Source organism: Gorilla gorilla, chromosome 22, assembly GCF_029281585.2.
Source record: "Gorilla gorilla gorilla isolate KB3781 chromosome 22, NHGRI_mGorGor1-v2.1_pri, whole genome shotgun sequence".
In the NCBI taxonomy this organism is placed as follows: Eukaryota; Metazoa; Chordata; class Mammalia; order Primates; family Hominidae; genus Gorilla; species Gorilla gorilla.
In genome coordinates, this window is record NC_073246.2 from 40,790,939 (window position 1) to 40,814,914 (window position 23,976).

At 45.0% G+C, this 23,976-nt stretch overlaps 1 long non-coding RNA gene across 1 annotated transcript in view; it reads right to left on the reverse strand.

The window, feature by feature from the left end:
• LOC101150726 (uncharacterized) overlaps positions 1-23,976 on the reverse strand; it is a 61,829-nt gene that overhangs the window by 18,781 nt on the left and 19,072 nt on the right. Inside the window, exon 3 of the long non-coding RNA XR_002003956.3 lies at positions 5,814-5,878. This is a non-coding gene — a long non-coding RNA (uncharacterized lncRNA). The remainder of the gene's footprint in view (positions 1-5,813; positions 5,879-23,976) is intronic.

Sequence of the window (23,976 nt, forward strand, 5' to 3'; positions counted from 1 at the left end):
TAGGAGATTATGATATTCTACCTTGCAAAATATAATTTAAAATCTTAAAATTAAGCACACTTTTCTGGGCATGTTACCAAAATTGACATAAGAGAAAAATTTAAATGTGAATATATTACTAGCCACAAAACAAATTTAAAATACAATTAACATATGTCAAAAGTTTCTTTCACGAATTTGAGGAATTGGGTTGTATCAACTCTTCTAGAAAATAGAAAAAGATGGAAAGCTACACAATCGATTTCATGAAGCTAAATTAATCTTGATTTCTGTACCTAACAAAGATAATGCAATAAAGAAAAGAAAATCATGAGCTGGTCTCACTTAGGAGTAATTTTTAAATCCTAAATAAAGTAGCGGCAAAATAAATAGTATCCTAAAGGAATTTTCTATCATGATCAAGGAAAGCATATCTTATCTTGGGAATGCAAAAGCATTCAATATTAGAAAATTCAACGTTATAATACTTTATGTCAGCGGTCCCCACATTTATTAGGATTTAAAGGGCATTAAATAACACCTAAAACACATTCTCACATTGTTAAAAATCCTTAGGGAAAATGAGAACTCAAGGATACTTCTTTCACATCATAATTATGTAAACGTAAACGAGTGGCCAGCATATGAAACATTAAATGTATTCCTGTTAAAACCAGAAACAAGGCAGGTGTGTCTACTATTTCACATTGCTCAAGAAGATCAGAGTCATATAATAAGACTGGAAGTAGAACTATGAACCATAACTAAGAGAAAGGAGGTGATTAAAAGTTCATTATAAACTAACAACATGGCTGGATAACCTAAACACCCAAGGGAATCAACTCTAAGCACTTTGAATTGAAAAAAAAAAACAAAGTAAAGGGACCAGATTAAAAAATAATAATAAACGTACAACAGTCCATTGCTTTTCCATACACCAACATGAAGCAAACAAAAATATACTCTCATTGGTGAAAAAGATTTCATTCTTATTCAGAACATGAAGAAAAAAAACTATTGAGATACAATACAAACATAATCAACAAACAGAACAAAATGAAATGCTACACAGCCGGTAAAAATCTGTAACAGTAAGTGAAAATCACTCTGGAGAAAAAAATAAAATAAAATAAAAAAATAAACAAAGCCCAGTATCCATGAATATATTCACTATGATTCTTTTTTTATAGACTACAGGTTAGATATAATGTTAGAAAATAAAAACAAAAATAATGGCAAGTAAACCTATGAGATTTTAATAGTAATTATTTTTGTGAGATCGATTTTTAGATCAACCTTATTTTCTGTATGCATTCATGCTATATTATCTACAACAAGCAAGTATTACTTTTGAGATCAGATCAGGAAAGAATTTTAATTTGTTGAGTTGACTTGATATAAAAAATTAACCAATAAATTCGCTGGCTACATATGATTTTCAAGATTTCTGAATCACCCTGGGGATGAGAGCTTTTCTAAAACATGGGGTCAGCACACAGGAGCCATAGGTCTGAGGCAAAGTTCAAATGGATGAGAATGGAAACGTTGCTCTGGCTTACCCAAGCTGGCCAGTCTGCCTAGAACTAATTTAAGAACATAAAGATGACATCATTGCAGGTGTTCTTTCAAAGTGGAGCATACATTTATAATGCTTCTGGCTGACAAAATTGGAAAGGAGACAAGGTTTAAAAAGCCTCAGATATTCTTTTTGTCGATGCTCACCATCTTTATCTTCAAATAAAAGTATTTATATTTCTTCTGTCTGCCCCTTGGGCTCTGGTTCTTGGTTAAGAAATGTCTCATAAATTTCAGAAGAGGAGGAAAACAGAAGGTGATGATACAGAACATTCTATTTTCAAGACTATAAATATTTCAACTTCTCGAAGAGATCACCTATCATGAAAACTTCAGATCTTCCTAAGTAAGTCTTATAAAAATTAACTATAAAGTTTATGACAGTTTCCACAATCAAGTACTGTATGCCAGATTGGCTTAAAGCATTTAGAAATGAGCAGCCTGAATGTTGGCAAAAGGTCACATACTGGAAAAGAGTAATGTCCAATTCAAAACGTGAAAAGTAAGAGACACTGCCAATCCAAAAGTTGAATGCCCAAACTTTACTGAATTCTGTTAATAAAATCAACAAGTTGTTCTACTGTACAGGCAGGGTTACTACTTTATGCTGATAATCCAATAAGTGTTTATTAAGCACCTGCTATTTACAAAGCACTGTGGTGGACACTGTAGAGAGAATTGATAAAATATCTCAAGGAACTTAGAAGGTAACCAGGGAAAAGGACAAGTACAAAAATAAATAATAGAACTCTTACCAATTAACGAGAGCAACCAAATAACCTGATTTTAAACATGGGCAAAAGAACAGACACTCAACAGAAGAACATGTAGGAATGGTCAGGAAGCATATGACAGGTTGCTCAGCACCATTAGTCATCAGAGAAACGGAAATTAAAACTACATCAAGATGCCATTTCACACCCACTAGAGTAGCTCAAATAAAAATGATTGAGAATGCCAAATGTTGGCCAAGATGTAGAGAAACCGGAACTATCTTATATTACTAGGGGAGAGTAATGGTACAACCATGTTAAAAAACTGTTTGGCAATTCTCTTAAAGCTACCCTATTGCCCAGCAATTCCATTTCTAGGTATGAATACTTACCCCGAAGAAATGAAAACCTATGTCTACAGAAAGCGTATGCAAGAATGTTTATAGCTGCTTTATTTACAATAACCTCCTTCCCCAAAATGACAAATGTCCATCAACAGGAGGATGGGTAAACAAACTGTGGTATAGTCATACAGTAGAATACTACTGAGCAATTAAATAGAACAAGTTACTAATAGGTGCAACAACATGGGCACATCTCAAAAACTCCACTTTGAGAGACAGAAGTCACACACACAAAGAATACATGTTGGAAGAATTCATTTGTTTGAAACTCTAGAACAGGCAAAACTGTTCTATGAGGTTAAAGCTATGGTGATAGAAGTCAAAAAGTGGCTGCCTCCAAGATTGTGGGGGTGGATCAACAATTCACTGGAAAGGGAGAGAAGAGGAAGTTCTGGGGTGGTGGATGTGTTCTGAATCTTGATTGGGATGATGGTTACACAGGTGTACAATTGTCCAAACTTATCAAACTAAGCATGTAAGATCTGTGCATTTTGTTGTACTTAAATCATACTTCATTTTTTAATACTCAGAAAAGGTAAAAATAGAAATAGTAGACATTTGACAGTTGTGAGTTTGCATTGCAAGGACTACAAAAATCCTCAAATTTGTTAATATCACCATAGAACAGGACTTCACAATAAAATGTTCACTTTGGCATGAAAGGGAGGAGGTCAGGGTGAGCATGGGATGATGAAGCCACAGTGACGCCAGGTGCCAGGTGAAAACAGGAACCCACCTCTGGGGCCCATTCCTGTAGTGCCTGAGACTCAAAGTTGGGCCTCATAAAAATTGTAACTCATCGCACATCATGAATCTCTACACTAGCTTACAAAGGCTCAAAAGGGAGGATTTTAAATCCAAAAATGTAACTACTGTACAAGATAGAATATTAGAAACATGAGAAGGAAGTTATAATATTTTAAATGAGGTCTAAAATGACAGCTAAATCTCTCCTCCTGAGTAGTAAAACCACATTAACTCATATAGTCACCACTCCTTGTATGAGTCTGGCCCCATCCAAAAGGGGTGGAGTTTAAATTGGTTCTATGATTTGAAACAAACACATGGAAAGCCCTACTGGGATATTTATTAGCTACATTAAGATACGCCCCTTAAGAACCTTTAAAAAAAACTCTACCATGTTATCTGGTGTAGTTCTGCTCAGGATACCTTGTGGAAATATAAATGACAAAAATTTAAAATTGCTTTAGAAAAGAGTTTGCACATTGCTATGATCCAAATGTTGGTGTCTTCCCAAAATTCATATGTTGGAACTTAATGCCTGATATGGTCTGGCTGTGTCCCCACCCAAATCTCATCTTGAATTATAGTTCCCATAATTCCCACAGGTTGTGGGAGGGACCTGTTGGGAGATAACTGAATCATGAGGGCAGTTTCCCCCAGACTGTTCTTGTGGTAGTGAGTAAGTCTCACAAGATATGATGGTTTTATAAGGGGAAACCCCTTTTGCTTGGGTCTCATTCTCTCTTGCCTGCTGCCATGTAAGACATGACTTTCGCCTTCCACCATGAATGTGAGGCCTCCCCAGCCACGTGGAACTGTGAGTCCATTAAACCTCTTTTTCCTTATAAATTACCCAGTCTCAGGTATATCTTTATCAGCAGGTGGAAATGAACTAATGCAATGCCCAGTGTGATAGTATAAAGAAGTGGGGCCTTTTGGAGGTGATTTGCTCTTGAAGGCTCTGCCCTCATGAATGGGATTAGCGCCCTTATAAAAGAGGCCTGAGAGGGCCTCCTTGCCCTTTTTGCCATGTGAGGACACAGCAACAAGGCAGAGAACAAGTCCTTGCCAGACACAAATCTTCCTTGATCTTGGACTTCCCAACCTCCAGGACTGTGAGCAATAAATTTCTGTTGTTTATAAATTACCTAATCTAAGGTGTTATGCTATAGCAGCCCAAATGGATGAAGACACACATATTAGGCAATAATTATGTCAGTTAAATTTGGTGTTTACACCAAACGTCTTCAACATTTTCCCTGCCCTAATATTTGCAAGGAGCACATTAAGTATCTGCCCATTAGCACAGATGCCTCCATAAGGCAGTGGTGTTAAACGGAGGGGAATGGTGTAAAGATGTTCCCTGGTTGGTGGCAGGGGTAGGGGGTATGATATATAGTTTCCCTCCCCCACCATGAGAATTACTAATTCAATAAGGAATTAAATTAATCAAATGCCAATATGCTTATTATGGCTTTTGTTTTTGCTTTTGGTTTTTTGCTCAGGTTCGAGGGCATCAGTGATTTTTCTCATTCTTCCCAAGACCTTACATGGTCTGGCCCCCACATTCCTCCTTTGCCCCAGCCTCCCACTTTCCCCCTCCCTTAAGACTCCAGCTGCACTGGCCTCCTTGCTATTTCTTGAACATGTCAGATGCTCCTGCCTTAACACCTTTGTAGTGGCTGTTCCACCTGCCTGAACCCCCTTTCCCAGACACCCCAACGACTAACTCCTTTACCTCTTGCAGGCTTTCTCATAAAGGTCATTCTCTTAGAAGGGCCAACCTTGACCATTCCCATTTAAAATTGCAATCTGTCCTCTCACAGGCAAGGCCTATGCCCTCCTTCCTCTCTCTGCACTCCTTTCTTTCCAGTGCACTCATCACCTTTGACATACTGTGACTTTTTTTATCTTATTGTGTTTATTGCCTTATTGTGTTATATGTATTATCTATTATATTATTATCTTTTACTTTTTGTTTATTGCCTGCTCCTCCTGCTACAACGTAAGTGCTCCGTGGCAGGTGTCTTTGCTCATTTTACTAACTTCTCTTAAGCACCTACGACTCAACCTGTCACATAGCAGGTGTCCAACAAATGTTTATCAAGTGAATAAATGTATTCTTTTCTATGCTTCTTTAAATAAATACAGCTGACCCTTGAACAATGTCGAGGTTAGGGGTGCTGACCCCACACACAGTCAAAAATCCACATATGACTTTTGACTCTTTCAAACTTAACTACTAATAGCCTACAAGTAGTCTTGCCAATAACATGAACAATCAATTGATACGTATTTTGTATGTCATCTATATTATACACTGTATTCTTACAATAAAGTAAGCTAGAGGACAGCAAGTATTATTAAGGAAATCATAAGGAAGAGAAAACATACTTACTATTCAGTAAGTGGGAATGGATCATCATAAAGGTCTTCATCCTTGTCATCTTCATGATGAGTGGGCTGAGGAAGAGGAGGAGGAAAAGGAGTTGGTCTTGCCGTCTCAAGAGTGGCAGAGGTGAAAAAAATCTGCCTAGAAGTGGACCCACAGAGTTCAAACCTGTGTTGTTCAAGGGTCAACCGTATAACCATGATATTAGCATTGTGAACATTCTCTCTTCGTCTCTTCCTTCCACCTACCCAACTCTCCACTCAGGGGAGATTTATAAGTAAGATTGTGAACACTGAAAATCAAATTAAGTGGTCTGGAAAAGCTACAATGGCAAACAGGGGAAAACAATTTGGAAAGCAGCCCTTAACCCTACATTTTCCTATCCTGTGAAATCTGTGAAGAATTGTGTCTACACGAGGCCAATGGCCCCAGCTCTATCCTCTAATCACCTTCTTCTTCTGTTTCCCAAATGTAACACTTACCCAGCCAACAAGTAAGGAAATAGATTAGAAAGCTTTTGAGTGACTCTTTTAGTGAACCTGGACTCCAATCAATCAGAAAAGTCACGTGGGATTATGCCATTGGCATTACTTTTTCATGTGTGGTAAATACATGGGTTCATCTCATTTGAAAGGAATAGGCACATTCGTGTCATCTTAAGAACTGGGGTTTTATGATTTATTTAAGGAGCCATCTAGTAATAAGGTATACAGGGGTAGGACAGAACCTAATGTATTACAGGCTCCATAGAGGATAGACTTGGGAGGTTGTTCAGGACTGAAGCTGGCTCTGGGCTCCTTGTTGGCTTGTTGCCCCATTAACATCAGGAATTCTTGGATCTTCACTATGGCACTCCCATTGGCATGGATCTCCTACTGTCTATTGATTTCTGCTTCTCTCTAGGCATCTTCTTTTTTCTCTTCTTGTACCATCTGACTGACTCCATCCATGTCTCCAGGAGAAAGAATGTGACCATACTTACTAATTACCATGGTCCACGCTTAGGGCTCTTACCCCATGGCCCCTTGTAGGTCATCAGTCAACCCACAAAGTGGCTGCCTGTGGTTTAGGTAGGACCATTAATCAAGGGGAACACAGCAGGCTTGTGTTTCACCATAATCATAGCCAACCCCTCTTTGAGACTATTCCCCACAGGACCTCTGGGATCGTGTCAAGCTCAATACATTGATCCAGGTACCCAGAATGCCAGTCACTGTGTCTTTGTCCCCACTCAGAACACATTACCCCTGATCTTTTCTTACCAGCATTCTAACCCTCTAGCCTTCATCGTGGGGAAGTGTTGACAGCTTAATACGAAACAGTCTCGCCACAAAACAACCTGCTGGTTTCTGGAAACTCCCCAGCTCCCAGACTAAGGCATTCAGGACAATCCAAACTCCCATTTCCACAAAATCCAGAATGGATTTTCATAAGCATCAGGAACACTGAAAGGGCCTGTAGGCTCCACAGGGCACCTACATTTCCTGGGGCTTCCCTCAGAAAGAAGGTGGAGGGTAAATGCAGCGGTCGCGTATAAGGAAAGGAAAATGAAGGTTTTCAAGCCTGCATGAAGCCTAGAAAGTGCCACTGTGTGTAGCCACACCCATAAATATTTTTGCTTTGGTAAAATTACAGGCAGAGGGCCCTGCCAATTCAGAAAACAATCTACTGGCTGCCATTGCCTTGTGTTCCACACTCTGTGCGGTACCCACTGCATAGAGAAAGTCACCTGGAATTAATAGGATTCCTTGATATTTGTTTTCAACAAATACTTCCTGAATGCCTACTATGCACCAAACTCCACGGTCAGGAACAGGCCTAATCCTGTTGGTGTTTTTATTTCAGTCTCAGCTCTGTCAACCTGCTTAAAGCTGCAAGGAATTTAGTGCTCGGGGACAGGCCTCCACAAGTCCAATGAAGTTGGCTGCGTTTCTGATTCACTTCTCTATCCAAGAATAAAAATAGGGGCTGATCTACTCAAACGATCCTGGGAGATTAAAAGATTTTGAAGCCAAAACAAAACCCGAGATAAGCTGCCTACGTGTGCGTGAGGAGGCAAGTCAGTTCCAGGAGCCAGCAGTGTCCGGGAAGGGCTCCCCGCAGCCTGACAGGACTTGTCCCAGCGACCTCTTCCCTCCCGAGGTCCTGTTACTGTGTGCGCGTCGGGACAAAGCCCTCTGTGCCACTGGCCTCCCTCTCACGTGGTGCTGTCCTGCCCTTTTTTGCTTGGTAATTTCCAGTTAAAGCTCAGCTGTGTGTGTGTGTGTGTGTGTGTGTGTGTGTGTGTGTGTGTGTGTGTGTGTGTGTTTATGTCTACTCCACTCATCACAAATACCTTTAATAAGCAAATTTACCTCCTCCATTTGCTGAATTTTATGTCTTCTCTATTCCTTGATGAGAATTGAATGGGATCATTCCATGGCTTTGACATTGGTTTCTTGTCCTCTCACGGGCTCACAGAGCACGGCCCAGAAAGGACTAATGGTGCCGGTGCTGTAGCAGGACCTCCTCTATTTGGGACAGCCTAGCACGTGAAATCCTCTAGGACCCCTGCCAGCAGTGGGTGGTCAGTGTGTGTGCAGTGAAAGAGCAGGGATTCCAATGTTGAGCTGAGGTGAATGTAAAGGGGGAAGACCTCTCAGAAGATGCAGGTAGGAACGGGAGCAAGAGTCCCCCTAAGCAATCTTTCCTTCTTTGCCTTCCACCACCTAAACATCTGGAAGCAAACACCTGGACCACCTGCAACTTGGCAGAGGGAAGGAGCCTGGCCAAGAGAATAAAAAAGGACCAGCCACACTTCACTGTAAGCCACATCCCCAGGCTTCTCATTTCCCCTACCTGGGGAGGCAATGACAATAATAGACTTCAGAAGTTAATTGACTTAATGAGTGGAACTCCTTCAATCCATTGAAGGCCGCAGTAGAACAACAACAACAACAAAAAGTGGAGGGAGAGAAAATTCTTTCTCTCTGCCTAATTGCTTGAGCTGGGTTATTGTGTTCTCCTGCCCTCAGACTGCGACTTACAGCTTTAGTTCTCCAGTTTCAGTTCTGTGGGCTTGGACTAGAACTCATACCATCAGTTCTGGTTCTCAGGCCTTCAGAATCAAACTGGAACGGCACCAGCAGCCTTCCTGGGTCTCCAGCTTGCAGACAGCAGACTGTGGAACTTCTCAGCCTCCATAATCACATGAGTCAATTCCTTATAACAAACCTCTCTCTCTCTCGACAGGTAGATAGAAAGGTAGATAGATAGATAGATAGATAGATAGATCCCTTTACAGCAGGTGGTAGCTGAGGAGGGTCTTCCTAGTGGAGGCTGCATGAACATAAAGGGCAGCCCTAATGCTGGATCCTGGCCCTTGCAGATGAGACGGCTCTGATGAGCAGAGGAACACCAGGGTTCTCCGTCTCCAAATTAGATAAAATGACCTGGACATACATGGAGTGGTTTTAAGAAGCAGAGAGTTTAATAGGCAAGAAAGAAGGGAGAAGAAAGAAGGAAGAAGCTCCCCTGTACAGACACAGAGGAATGGGGAGCTCCAAAGCCAAGAGAGGAGACCCCCTGTGCCACGGAAAAGTGGCTGCTTATATGAATAGGCTGGAGGAGGTGATGTCTGATTTGCATAGGGCTCAGGGGATTGGTTCCACCAGGCATGTCACTCACGTAACCTGCAGAAAAAACTGGCCCTCCCACCCTAGCCTTTTAATATGCAAATGCAGGGCACCATGATGTTCTACACATATGGGGATATGCGGGGGCGGCCATGTTGATGATAAGCACCCCTCCCCTCCCACCCCCCGCACACCCCCACCCCCCACCCCCCCATCTCCCCTACCCCCCGAGAAAGCACACCTATCCTGTTTGGATTTACCGCTTCTCAATCAACCACACGGGAGACTGGGAAGACAACTCACAAACCTCTTTGTGTTTTTTTCAGGTTTTGAAGAGTCAGCTATAAGCTATATTGTTTTGCTTTGGAAAGACACTGGATTTAGAACCAGCTGCAATCCTTTAACAACCTCTCTGACCCTTATTATCCATGTGGCCTTTGGCAACCACTGTGAGCCTCAGTTTTCTTGTCTTCCCCCGCTATGGGGATGTCAGAGGCAACTCCAGGCGGTAACACACTGGAAAGTGCTGCAAGTCCACAGTACTGGGTGGAGAGAAATTTATTGTTATTGTTGTTGTTCTCTTTCACCCCAAATGGACAGCTTGATCTTTCCCTTAGGGAAACCTTTCAAATAAAGTGATTATGTTTTGGAGACCTAGCAAAATGGATTTGGATAACTTCCATCAGGAGGGAGGAAGAGAGCCAGTGGCCTTTTGTTATGAGACCACAGGTAACCAAATGTTTGAAGGAAGGCGCCACGGAAGCCCCCTACCCCGCACACAGCTCTGGTTATCGACAAATCCCCCACAAATGCTCACTGGTGGCCTGTACCGCTAAGGGCTTCTGTGCTGGCTCTCCCTAGCTGTCTGCCCTTTTTTCTTTTTTCTTTTTTCTTTTTTTTTTTTTTGAGACGGAGTCTTGCTCTGTCGCCCACGCTGGAATGCAGTGGCGCGATCTCGGCTCCCTGCAAGCTCCACCTCCCGGGTTCACGCCATTCTCCTGCCTCAGCCTCCCGAGTAGCTGGGACTACAGGCGCCCGCTACCACACCCGGCTAATTTTTGTATTTTTAGTAGAGACAGGGTTTCACCATGTTAGCCAGGATGGTCTCAATCTCCTGACCTCATGATCCGCCCGCCTCGGCCTCCCAAAGTGCTGGGATTACAGGCGTGAGCCACCGCACTCCACCGCGTCTGCCATTCTGCTGAGATAGCTATGTGCCTCATCACACAAAACCCCACCGTAGCCCTGAGCGGTCCTGGGTGCATAAATGCCCCTCTTACTTGGGAAGACGCATCTTGGTGGGGTAAGGCCTTTTCCACTTCCCCATGGCCAGGAAGACAAAGGACTAGGCCCAGAAGCCCCCGTGCCTAACATGGTGCCGTGCTGCCACTCATGAAGGCATCAGAGCATGCATGCCCTCACTGCACAGGTGGGGACCCTGAGTCCCCAAGAGGAGAAACAATTTGCCCAGGCCACCCTGGCAATCAGTGACCTGAGACCAGTTCCTACTCCTAGATCAAGGTCCCTTGGCTACTCAGAGCTTCTCAAGAAGAAATTCTTGTTCAAATGGACTTTTCCCAAGTGCAGCCTGCTGTGTGCTCCAGGGCAGCCCTCCCACGGTGATTGGTTAACCCCAGGCTCTTCGTGTCAGGTGATTTACCCCACAGCCAGCTAATCTCACCTTTCCTAGACTCTCCCTTTCTTGGCCCGCGTGCTGCCCGAGTGACACACTCAGTGCTGTAAATGAGGATGTCACGGTGTGTTCTCAGGTTTTACTGGAAGTGCAGCCCTTAACAAACAGTCTAGTAAACAGCCAGCCCAGGCGGTGCACACGTCAGCAGCCCTGCTCCAGAGCTCCAGCATCAGCAAAGGCGGGGCCCAGGCCTGGAAGCCAAAGCCCTTTCCAGCACCCCTCCTGTCACTGGGCCAGCCCTGCCTGCCTGCTGACTTCTGGAGCGCCCACACTCAAAACTGGGATCTGGGAGTTGTTCTCCCAGGCGACCACATTCCCTTCAGGGGTTGTGCAGAAAAACTGAACCAGAATATGGATAAAGATGCAGAAAATTGAGACTCTAAACTGAAATGGCATGAATGGCAGCCGGAACGTTTATTTCGTGCCTCAGTAACACAGGTCTCCTGTCTACACTGGTCGCATTTAAGGTCTCCTTGCCAACTCATGACAAATAAGAATGGTTTGCTTGTAAAATCACAGTTCAGCAACAGTCCATAGGAGGACTAAATAATTTATTGAAAGAAAAAAGTGAAAACTCTTCGATAGAAATGTGAGGATGGGCGCTCAAATTGGCTTCTTTAAAATATCAGCGAGAACAAAAATGATGACACTTAAGCACTGAAGCTACTACAATGTTTTGATAAGGGGTGAAAGGAGCCTTCTCCCTTCTATCAAAAAGTTCCCCATCTGTCGGCCCTGCAGAGGATCATGCTGATGGGAAACGGGCTACTAAGTAGGACCTGAAAGTGAATGTTGTCCTGAGTTCCAAATCAAACCACCAACAATAAATAACAAGTAGTCATAACAATTACTATTGATTTAGCCTTGTTGAGACTCAGAAACCAATACCCCAAAATAGAGGGTTTTAACATGTCGAATTGAGGAAGCCTCAAGGTCCCTCTGACCTTCCCCTATACACACCGTCTTTCCCAAAGAAGCTGAAGTTTCTTTATCTGCCTAAGATCCAGAACTTCCAAGGAGAGCAATTATTCTTTCTTCCCCTTCCCACTTATCTTCTTATCTATGGCAGAAAATAAGACCAAGGTGTGACCTGACCCGAGAAGACTCCAAGGATCATCTGAATTCCAAAGAAAGCTACTTACAAGGTTATTTCTGTTCTCCCATCCAATCATTCTCTCTGGCAATCATTTATTGCCCCTCAATCGAATTCCTCTTCTTCCCATTCCCATAACCTGTTTTACCAGAATCCAAACCCCCATAAGTGCTGTAACCCCAAAATGGTACGTAAGTTTCTGTAACTCATGGGGAAGTTGGGGCTTCATCCTGAAGGCTTCTGTGCATACACGTTAAATAAGTTTTATGCCTTTTCTCCCATTAATCCATCTGCCTTATGCCTCTCAGCAGAACTTTAGGGGTCAAGAGCCTGTGGCCCCTACAGCCTTAACCCACTAAAATGTAAGTACTCAGAAGGCAGGGACTCTGTCTTGTTCCCAAAGGGGATCTCTAGCCCAAGACAGGCCTTGGCACGTGGCAGCTCAGTGCATGTTTTGAACAGGCGAGTGCATGCATGATGTTGTTCTGCCAGACACTGTATTTCACACTATGTGTCATTATTAAGTCTTTTACGCCCCATGAAACAGATGTGATTCCCATTTTATAGATGCAGAAAGGGAGGCTTGGGGAGGTTAGGAAACTTGTCCAAGGGTTCTCAGCTGTATAGTGGGAGCACTTGGCTAGGCAGCATGGCCAGTCTCCTTCCAGAGCTTATGCAATTAACCATGGCATCAACCTCCCCTCCCTACATGCTACCATCTTCAGCCTAGGTCTCTGGACAGGTCCATGGGTCCCTAAGTCCTCTCTTTGATTGGGAAGGGGATCCCAGCACCCCTGGAATTGCATGCACAATGGCATGTGTCTGGGCTTATGGAGGCTGTGCTGGAGAGAGGGCCCATGGCCTTCAGATTTTCAGAGAAATCTGGGATCAAAAAAAGTTTAAGAATCACTGTCCTGGTTTCGGCACTGAAAATCCCACGTCCTGGGATGCCTGCTGTTGGTAGCAGGCAGCATAGAGTCCCCAGAGGAGAAGATTGAGTTTACATTCCTGGCGGTTCTCCTATCTCAGCAGGAGGAAAAAGGCTATGGGAGGTGGGAACAGGGTACAAAGCTCAGAAATGGACCAGGGGAAGGCTGAGGAGGAAGTCCTGGGACAGAATGAGGTGATTGTGACAGCAGCGCTTCAACGTTCGGGGCAGAGGTTCCAACGCCAGATCCCTGCCGAAGGCACCTGCCTTCCCGCTTTCTCTTTAGCTGACGCCACCGTTTCTGGGACAAATTGAGGAAGGAGCACCAGGCAGTAGAGGTTTCTGAGGAGCGAAAGGGTGGTCAGGAAGAACCCCTCACCCAAAATTCTGTGCTGATGTCTGTTTAGGCGAGTACCTAGGCCATGCGGGGTGATGACATCTGACAGTGTGCTGGCATCATCCATAGTTCATGAGCAATTCTCCATCCCTCAACCACTGGGTGGTCCCTGGGGTGGGGGTCCCCAGGAACCCCCAAGAACAGGCCCCCTTGCAGACCAGCAGTTCTGGACAGGTCAGACTCTGAGGCCCACAGTGAGTAGCTTGCAAGAACATCCTGGAAGTGTCCCAAAGCCAATAGAGTGTCCCAAAGCCAACAGAGTCAGGAACATGAACTGTGTGTTTGATACCCATGGGAACTGCGTTCTGAGCAAGATATCTGGAGTGTGCTCCAGGGCCAAGTTCTCCCGTGACAGATGAGGGGATGGGGCTCTGAGATCACCCAGGCCGCTGCTACAACTCCAGTCTGGCAACTTGAATTGATCAGCATTTACAGCTAGCTCCGGCCTGCTAAATCAAGAAAGTGAGGAAGGGCTGGCCTGACACATTTCCTTCACGGGCTCAACAATGGCTAGAACCTCCCAGGAGAGCCTGGGCTTCCTTGAGCCATATACCGTGGCAGCCCTATGGCCGGCACAGGCGTGAGTCAGTTTTTGAGATTACAAGGGGGTTGCTGGATGCTTCCTCCTCCACCTGTCTTTTGTTTCCTAAATTCAGGGTGCTTTTGTCCGTGAAGCCCTTTGGAATGTGTGGCTCCAGCTTCCCCAGCTGCTTTTCACCCTAAGGACCAGGCAGCCGCAGACTTCCAGAGACAACAGCAGGGAATTATAGGTGTGAGTCCTTCGAGAGGCAGTTCTCCCAAAGCAAGCCCCACTTCCTAAAAGCAGCCACACTTGTCGCTCAAGCAAGGCAGGGAGGAGCATGGACAATGGTGTCAGAGCCACTCCCTTTTGAACATTTGCCTCTACAGAACCTGGCCGAGGCCATGGGATGCCCTGTTTGGCTACCTGAGGCCTGAATCCATCGGGATCTGTAAGAAGCGACCACTGACATTGAGAATGGCACCAGCCATCTCCAGAAGGGGCAGGTCATCTGACTCACTGGCCACACACTTCGCCTGTGGAGGAAAGCCCAAGGCTACCTGGCTGAAGAAAGGCATTTGTGCTAAATTAGGCGGTTTACAGACCTAACGTCATAAAGCAGCCACAGGGCTGCCTTCTCTCCTCCCAAAATTCTTAAGGTGCCAAAGACACCCCCACCCACCAGCCTCTTCAATTCCAGGCAGAACCCAGCCCTGTGCCTGGCTGTCATCAAGGGCACCAGGCTGGTGTTTTGGCAACAAACCAGCTTTCAAAGTGACATCAAATTGCTGTGAATCACCCGATCTGATTCAAATGAGGGCTTAGGTGGATTTAGAGATAGCTGATTGCCTCAGATGAATGCACAATTGCCTCAGAAAGTAATTTACCTCTGGGAGTTTCAGGTACTAAACATTTAGAGTTTGCATTTAAACTCTAAACTGGGGCAGGGGCAGCTATTCTTTTGCTGGCAGGACCCAGTGAAGGCTGATCCCAGGTACCTACGACTCTTCTGTGATTGGTGCTTCCCTACCCCCCTGCCCCACCCCATCTAAGCACAATTCATTTTATTTCAAAGATGAAAAGGACCCTCGAAGTCGTGACTTGGTCTCCCCAGTCACGCCCCTAATGAGTGGAGCCCCGTGTCTGTCTGTGTTCTTCACCAGGAGTTTTTTCCATTTCCTGTGACTTTTGTTGCTGCGAAGTTCTTCCTGGTCCTGGGTCACAACTGATCACCTTCCAGCCCCAGTCACCCTGCAGGTCCCCATGGTGGAAGTCAACTCCCCTTCTCATGCCATGTTCCTTCACAGATGTGAACAGCACTCTCTGTCTTATCTTTTAAAGACCCAAACCCTGAGCCCCTCCTACTACCAAACCATGGTTCTAGAGCTCTTCATGTCTTATCCATCCTCCCTCTGGCTTTTCCTATTGGGGGCCTCCTTCTCAGAGTGTAGCAGCTACATACACCAGGGATGGACTCAATAATGTCACCTCCCTTGTTTCAGCCAGTAGACCTCTATTGATTTAATCTGAAGTCACATTGGCCTTTTGGCGCCTGTCCCAATGGTGACTCATAATGAGATTCATTTAGAGTCAACCAAACTCTTATAAAGGACACTGCCTGGACACATCCAACAAAGCAGGTAGCTGTTTTGTTGAACTTTGGAGCAAAATGTCCGACTTTTACATTTGTCCCTGTTAAATTTCTCCATTTTAATCTGCCCCATCATTCCTTCCCTGTCATTCCTATAGTTTTCTGTCATCTGGGAACCTGTTGCAAGTGCCTTCTGTCGATTGATCCAGATGATTGTTTACAGAGCAATTTTGTTATGGAATCACCTAACTATGTCAGCCTACAGCTTGCTTTCCTCTGCCTTGTTCAGAAAGGTCACAGAAGGCTGCTTCTTCACTGCTTTGCTGAAACACCTTAAAGTGTTGGGCCAGGAGAAGTGTTAGAGACCATCTGCTTCAAGCCCTTCATTTTTCAGATGAAGAAACTGAGGCCAGGTGAGGTAAAGGGGCTGCTAAAAGATCATACAGTGACCTGGTCTGCAGCAGAGCCAAAGATCAGGACTCAGAGATTCCCGTACCCAGGGACCCTCTGGTTATTCGCCCAGCAAGGAAACCACTGGTACACTCCATCAAGTCTGCTGGAAGACTCCAAAACAGTGGACAACAGAGCCCCTGCCCTTGGGAAGAAAGGCTAAGTGGGCCCTGAAAAGTAAGTAATCAACTGATGACTAGAGAAACAGAATGTGGTCCAGACATACAATGAAATACAGTCCAGCCATGGAAAGGAATGAAGCGCTGATGCATGCCACAACGTGGGTGAACCTTGAAAAATTATGGTCAGTGAAAGAAGCCAGTGGCAGAAGACCACACATTGTATGATTCCATTTAGAGGATTTGCCACAACAGGAAGATCCCTCGAAACAAAGAAAGCACCTTCGTGGGTGCCGGGGGGCTGGGGGGTAGGGGGAAATGGGGAGTGACTGCTAATGGGTACAAGATTTCTTTTTGGAGTGACAGAAATGTTTTGGAATTAGACCATGCTGATGGTTGCCCAACAATGTAATGCACTCAAAACCACTGAACTGTACACCTTAAAATGGTTAAAATGGTGAATTTTATGGCATGTGAATTATGCCTTTATTTTTAACAAGAACATCAGCCTGTCTTCCTGCTCTCTGGTGGACAGTGGAGAAGAAAGGAAAGGAAGGAGGTCAAGAACAAACCCTTTCCTCCTCTCCCAGCTGAAGAGCTTTGCAGACGGCGGGGAGGGCCTGGAGGGGCCGCTCTCTGAGCAGCTGAGGGTTGCTTTTCCACCTAAAGGGCCTGTCTGCCACGTCCTTCCTGGCGCATCCTGAGTGTCCCCTGGGCTGTGGTCCTGGGACCTCCCCCACTCTTCTGCCCTTCTGCCTGGGCTGCTGCTCTGCCTTGGAAGGAAATGGGTGACACTTGCTTGGCTCTTCAGCACCCGCCCCGTGTTTCCGCGTTTGTGTGAAGGGCAAAGGTTTTAGCGATCTCCTGCCAGGCTCAGATCCGCTCCTCTACACCGCACGCCTTGCTCTGGCCAAGGCTCCATTCGGAGGAATTCGGGTGCGGCACAGCGTCAGGGTCCAGTGACAGCAGCAGCAGGAGTCACCTGGGAGGACCCCAGCTGGCCTCAGAGCACGGGCAGGAAGAGGAGCCAGAAACTGGACAGCGGTGGGGAGGGGGTTTGGATAAAGTATGCAGAAATCACCGTGGAGAAGAGAAGCAACTGGGGCTGTTTCAGAAAGAAAAAAAAAAAAATTAAATCCTCTGCCAGTTTGGAAGCGCATTGCTTTCATGTCGGCCTGGCTGATTCCCGCGTGGGCGTGCGGCCCTGGCTCTGGCGGCCTGCCGGGGAGCGTGGGTGGTGTTCCCAGAACAAAAGTTCAGGCTGCAGGAGTCACCTGCGGGAGAGCCCTGTCCCCTCCCACCAGGGACCGCTCCGCCCACCGCCCAGGGCAGTGAGCACCGCAGCCAGGTAGCCCTGCTGCCAGGGAGGGAGGGCGAACATGCACTGCGCACAACACACAACACATGCACACAACAGACAAAAGACAACACATACAACACAAACACAACACACAACACATACAACATACAACACATACACACAACACACACAACAGACCACACACAATATACAACACACACTACAAACAACACAATATACTAGACACAATACACAACACATATACAACACACAATACACAACACACACTACAGACAACTTACACCACATAACATACAATATACAACACAACACACACAAACCACACACACCACAAAACACAACATACAACACACAAACCATACATTACACAACATACACCACATACAACACACAACATACACCACACACAACACACATAACACACAACACACAACAAGGAACCATACAACATACTACACACACACACATACCATATACCACACACACACACACACACATACCACACAAACCACACACCACATGCACAACACACACCACAAACAACACACACAACAGACCACACACAATATACAACACACAAGCCATACACAACACACCTCACACACAACATACAACAAACACAATAGACCACATACAGTATACATCCACACAACACATACGACACACACAACAGACCACACACAACATACAACACACAACCCACACACAACAGACAACACACACAGCTCACACACAACACACAACACAATATACACCACACAAGCCACACAACACATACAACAGACTACACACAATACACAACACACACTACAGACAACAGACAACATACACAACAGACCACACACTAGCCACACAACACACACACAGCATACACCATATACAACCCATAACACAGACAGCACACACAACACACAACAAATACATACAACAGACAACACATTACACATACCACACAACACACACAGTATACCACACAAACATACCACACACACCATGTATAACACATAACACAACACATACATACAACAAACAACACACATAGATAAACCGCAACACATACAACAGACCACATAAAATATACACCACACAAGCCACACAACACACAAACACACACCATACCACAGACAGCACACAACACACACTATACCACAGACAGCACACAACACACACCATATACAACACATAACACACAACACATACACACGACACACTATAGACAACACACAATATACAACACATAAGACACAACACGTACAACACACAATATACAACACACAATATACACAACACACTACAGACAACACAACATACCACACAACACACAATATACAACATACACAACAAACCACACACAACACACACCACAAACCACACACAACATACAACACACATCACAACTACACAATATACACAACACACAATGTACACAACGCACACCACATACCACACACAACATGCAACACATACCACACACAACACATACAAATGCATACCACATACCACACACATACAAACACATGCCACACACCACACAAACCAGACAGTGCACACCACATACACAACACACAACACAAACCACACACTGCACACACCAAACACATTACACAAACCACACACTACACAAAACACATCACACACAGCACACACATCACACACAACACATGCACCACATATACACCCACATACACACCACACTTCACACACATCCCACACACCCCTCTCTCTCTCTCCTTCCCTGTCTCTCTCTGTCTCTCTCTCTCTCCCTCCCTGTCTCTCTCTCCTCATGCGTTCTCACCCATGGAGAATGTAAGTGAGAGGAGCTATTTACGTCATTCATAAAGAAGAAGGGAGGAAGGACCACAGAAGCCCACTCTCTATCAGAAGGGCCAGAGCTCAGGGAGCGCCTTTGTCAGCAAGATGGGAACCAGCTTTTACAGAGCACTTTGTGTCTTCAAAGAACTTCACCAACATTGACTCATTAAGCCACCCACACCTCTGAGGCAGCTGGGGTGGCTTGGTTCTCCCTGTCAGAGAGGAGAGAGGTCAACGCTCACCTCAGGGCACAGGGCAAATTCAAGAGAGGGCAAGGGCCAGTGTGTCCCAGATGACCCGGCCGAGGAACCTGCTTCTGTGTCAGGGAAGGGGTCAAGTGAGGTCGGAAGTCAAGGACCAGCTCTCTAGGTGCTGAAGGGTTAAGGAAGGAGGAAGAGAGGGTGGCCGGTGGCTGGTGGCATCATGTTACCTTCTGCCTGTCATCCAGAGAGCCAAGCTGAACAGGCAGCAGAGTGCCTGTGAGGAGGGGTGGGCCCAGCCTTCCTGGGGCAGCAGCCCCTCCACCCTCTTTTCCTGTGCTGACAGAGAAGGGAGAAGAGGTCTCAGAGAGGCTCTTGGACCGAGTTCCTTCGTTCCTCCCTTCTAGGAGTGGTGCATTTTTACAATATCAACAGTCCTCACTCCCAGGCAAGATCTCTGTAATGCATCACATGGATGAATCCTTCTTTATCTCAAAGTTCACACACAGTATGAACTTAATAGCCAACAGGGAGCTTGTTTTTATGCTAATGGAATGGCAAAGGGAAAGTTCTTCCCAAATGAAAGAGCTTTGATGTCCTGTATTTCTATATGTGTGTGTATGTGTGTATACATATATATATATATACACACACACACACACACACACGTATGTTTCCTCCAAAAAAGAAATGGCTGGTCCGGAGCTGAATCTCTTTCCTCCTCAAACCCCTACTTGGAAGCAGGCATTCCTCCCATCGTGAAAGGGCTCACATACAGCACAACTTGGTTTCTGAAAGGTTGGCCTTTGGAGCTAGAAAGATTTGTTTCAGGCATTGTCTGGATGTGGAGAAGAACCTGACTCTTAGAGGCAGCTTTCTCTGACCCCATCGCTACCTGGGATCCCAACACCTAGGAAGAGGTTTAAAAGAGAAACTGTCCAACCCCAAACCAAGGGCAACACAAACCAGCCTGGCTTCTTCACTCATAGCTTGAGCAAGCTGCTTGTCTCGGTGATTATTTGGACACATGCTACGAAGCACAGAGACATACACTCACCTTTTGTTTTCAGGGATTAAAGAGAAGATTTTAAAAATCTGAAGCCAAAAAGACACAGAGCAACAGAAGCAGCTGTACAAAACACACCCTCAGAAGGGAACAACTTCAGAAGAGAGAACGAGCAGGACCCTCAACTTTGTCCTGAGCCCTTCATTGGAAAGCTTATCCATCTTCATTTTTCCTAAAACTGGGATTTGTAACTAAAACCATTTCCTAAATGCTACTATGGACATTGTAGTACCGGGCACAAACTAGGGTAGACGTGTCATTTTCAAGGACAGTTTAACTGGGTGCATTGTATTTCGGTCAAGTGACTTAAAATGCTAGGTTGGACAACTTAGGTGAACTCTTTATTGGCACAATGTAATGCATATTTTGCACAGCCAAGTCAATCTTGCATTCTTGTTAGAAGGTGTGAATTGGTATTTTCAATCAGTGGCAGCTGACTATAGTATCAAGAGCCCAGGAGTTCAAATCTGCTTCTGTCATCTACCCACCAAAGGACCTCAGGCTGATTAAACCCTTCTAGACTCATGTCCCCACCTCTAAACAAACAATAGTAATGGCACCTCCCTGGTAGGTTTGCTGTAAAGATTAAATGAGATGTTGCCGCAAAACAATGAGCCACAGTAGGCATTCTCTTTGCCCTTGGATTTGTTTTTCCACAATACAATTCTATGTACCTTAGAAAAATCAAATGATGATCTGGTTACTTATTGACCTAATTGAAAGGATGCCTATAAGGTTATTGAAATTTATGTGTTTTTGTTTGTTTTATTGGCCTTTTAGTTAGAAATAAGGATTGATGAAAGAAAAAAGGGGGAAGAGAGGGATGGAAGGAGAGAGGGAAAAGGAAGAGAAAAAGGAAGGAAGGGAGGGAGGGAAGGGAGGGGAGAGAAAGGAAGGAAGGAAGAAAAGGAAGGAGGGAAGGAAGGAAGGGAGGGAGGGAAGGAACTGAGCCTATTTTAACCAAACACAAAGAACTTAGAATGGAGCTAACCTTATCTCTTCCACATCTGTATATGAAAATCTGAAAGAAACAAATGTCCTCCCGTGTTTTTTTGCTGCTTTATCAGAGGTGCTTGCAAGCCTCCGCCTGGGCAGGCTGTGGCCTGTTGCACCTATTTGTGAAGACCTTCCTTTTCTTGAAACAATACACTGAATAAATACCCCTGGAGTTAGAAATCTGGCAAAGCAACTGAAAAGGGGTGGGGGGGGGGGGGTGCAAAAACTATGAGAAAAAAGGCATTACACACAGTAAGAGCTTGCTCAGTCAATATTTGCTGAATGAATGAATTCTAGCTTCCGATTATACCTTTGAGCTTTAATGTCTCTTGGCTGCAGAACTGATCCCCCGTTTCAGCTTTCTGTTTTCATGCTGCCATTGCATAGACTAGAACGGCCATTTCATGTCACCTGTTTTACAAGATTTAGAGCACATTCTCAGACCACCTGCATCACAGTCATCTGCTAAAAAGGCATATTCCAGGCCTTTCCAAATGCCAAAGACCAGGGATTCTGAAGATCCATAATCCAGTATGTGACTGGCCCCAAACTGGCTTCTTTAGGTGAGGGGAGAGAGGGGAAGCGTCTGGCTTCTACAGAGGGGAGAAGGGAGAGTTGACCCGGAGCCCCAGCCAGCCTGCACCCCGGGGGTGGAGGAGAGTTGGGGGGCAGGGGCACTAACACTAACATTATTCTTTTTTTTTTTTTTTTTTTTTTTTTTGAGACGGAGTTTCGCTCTTGTTGCCCAGGCAGGAGTGCAATGGTGTGATCTCAGCTCACCGCAACCTCTGCCTCCCAGGTTCAAGCAATTCTCCTGCCTCAGCCTCCTGAGTAGCTGGGATTACAGGCACGCGCCACCACGCCCAGCTAATTTTGTATTTTTAGTAGAGACAGGGTTTCTCCATGTTGGTCAGGCTGGTCTCAAACTCCTGACCTCAGGTCATCCACCCATCTCGGTCTCCCAAAGTACTGAGATTACAGGTGTGAGCCACTGCACCCAGCCTAACATTATTCTCTTTCAACCTGAGGGTCTAAGAGACGCTGTTAAAGAAGCTTCAAATAAAGGCTTGTTATTTAAACTTATAAAACAGCCCCCTAAGAGACCAAAATAGCAATAGCCTAAGCACTATATTAGCAGGAGGGAGGAGGGAACAAATCTTCGTTTCTCATGGGAGAAATCTACTGATAATGCCAAAAATGGGTATTTTTGAAGCGGTATACGTATATTACTTAGCAACCTGGGGTGGATTGCCATCAGAACTAAAAGCAGAAATAGTTACAAGATTTAATTTAAAATGGTGATTTCTGTGAAGCTAGCCTGGGGTGGGGTGGCCAGGGCAGGGAACTCTTGTTTTCCACAATAAAATATTTCTATACGGGTTGATTTTTTTCCCCAGCCATGTCTAAATCACAAAAGAAAGTTAGACTTTGTATTGGAAAAGCATTTGGGCTGGTTGAGTCAGTCTCTGGGGTTGGGGGTGGTGGCCCATGAAGGTGACTCCAAAAGCTCCCAAATGAGTCTCTGAGCTGCTGCTGAACCTGGGACCAGGTAACTTTGTGAAGTGAATGAACCAATGAATAAATAATGAAAGAAGAATCAGAGAAGTCAACGCTGGCTGTTTGATATGCACACGGATATGCCAGTCTTGCCCAGGGACCCAAATCCAACCTAAATTGAAAGGCAAAACTGAATATGGCTTCACCTCAAGGCGCCTCTTCCTCTCCTGCACCCCTTTTTTTTTAACCTATTCTAATTTCACAATTAGGAAATAATACAAGTATTGAAAGTTACATCATACATAAACCATTTCCCCAAATGTCCTTGGCTGGCGCCATCACCCAGGAACTCCCAGGGTGGCTGGTGATCACAGAAGACTCCATTTAGGCCACTCAGCAGGGTACACCAAGGACAGTCCTCTCAACCTGCAGAACTTTCTGGTTTAAAAACAAAACAAAAAAACAAAAAACCTCTGCTTTTAAGACTTAAATCAAGGTCTTCAACAGAAAAGCCAGAGAGAAACAAAAACAAACAAACTGATCCTGGTTTTCCACCAAGCTCAAAGAGCCTTTGTCAAAGTAAATCAAAGCACTCCGGCAGCCAGCTTATTAGGTTTAATCATCAACTGTGCTTATCAGATCCTTCATTTGTAAGTCCCTTGAAGAAAAAAAGTGCAAAATGATTCGTTTTGTGCTTTGGAGATTGATATCAAAGCAGGCCTTGAGGTCAACTACAGAGGTGCTTTAAGTGGAAATTATAAGCAGGAAACAAAATGCACTCATTTAATTTCTTCAAGTTGAGCAGAGACCTCCTGGATGCCACGTGTCAGCTTTACCTGCTAGAAACACATGCGCACCTCGCTTTCCAAGAC